A 1,455-nucleotide genomic window follows, 5' to 3' on the forward strand; every position below is an offset into this window, starting at 1 on the left:
AGATGAAGTCTTGCTCTGTTGTCCAGGCTGGAGTGCAGTGGTGCAATTTCAGCTCATTGCAATCTCCACTTCCTGGGTTTAAACCATTCTCCTGCTTCAGCTTCCTGCGTAGCTGGGATTACAGGCGCCTACCATGTCACCCAGCTAATTTTTACATTTTTAGTTGAAACTGTGTTTCACCACGTTGGCCAGGCTGGTCTTGAACTCCTGACCTCCAGTGATCTGCCCGCCTCGGCCTCCCAAAGTGCTGGGATTACAGGTGTGAACCACTGCACCTGGCTTCTTTCACAGTTTTTATCTTTGATTTTAGAAAATTTGAATATGAGATGAGGAGATATTGACTTCTTTGTATTTATCCTGTTTGGTGTTCTGAGATTCCTGGATCTGTGGCTTGGTGTCTGTCAATAATTTTGGTAAGTTCTCAGGCACTATTAAAGTATTTCTTCGGCTCCTTTCATTTTTCTCCTTTTAGTATTCCCTTTACAAAGATGTTATCCCTTTTGTAATTGTCCTGCCATTTTTGGATATTCTTATCTGTTTTCCTCAGTCTTTTTTTTCTCTTGCTTTTCGGCTTGGGAAGTTCTACTGACATTTCCTCAGGCTCACTGATTCCTTCCTTAACCATGTGCAGTCCACTGATGAGCCCATCAAAGGCCTTCTCTGTTTCTGTTATAGCATTTTTTATTTCTAGCATTCCCTTATGATTCTTTCTTAGCATTTCCACTTCTCTGCTTACATATCATTGGTTCTTACATTGCTTGCACTTTTTCCATTAGAGCCTTTAGCATATTAATCATAGTTATTTTAAATTCTCAGCCTGATAATCATCAAATCTCTGTATATCTCAGTCTGGTTCTGATTCATGCTCCGTCTCTTCAAACTATGGTTTTTGCCCTTGAGTATGCTTTGAAAATTTTAGGATGAAGATGAGAGAGTTGTCATATTTCAAAGAAAATAGGTACTAGCTGGGTGTGGTGGCTCATCCCTGTAATCCCAGCACTTTGGGAGGCCAAGGCGGGCAGATCACCTGAGGTCAGGAGTTTGAGATCAGCCTGACCAACATGACAAAACCCAATCTCTACTATAAATACAAAGATTAGCCAGGCATGATGGCATGCACCTGTAATTCCAGCTACTCGGGAGGCTGAGGCAAGAGAATCGCTTGAATCTGGAAGGCAGAGATTGCAGTGAGCTGAGATGGCACCATTGTACTCCAACAAGAGCCAAACTCTTTCTCAAGAAAAAAAGAAAAAGAAAAAAGAGTCTTCCGATTATTTATCAGTTTGGGACAGGTGCTGAGGCTGAGGAGTGACCAAGCACTGAAAGAATTTGACCGGTCATCCCAAGTGGTGTCCCCCAACTCTTAAAATCTACAAAGCTGTCCAAAAGCATTTGCACTTTTTCTTTTGTCTCTTTCTCTCTTTTTTTCTTTTTCTTTTCTTTTTTTTTTTTTTT

The sequence above is a fragment of the Cebus imitator genome, unplaced genomic scaffold (genome assembly GCF_001604975.1).
Source record: "Cebus imitator isolate Cc_AM_T3 unplaced genomic scaffold, Cebus_imitator-1.0 Scaffold434, whole genome shotgun sequence".
Lineage (NCBI taxonomy): Eukaryota > Metazoa > Chordata > Mammalia > Primates > Cebidae > Cebus > Cebus imitator.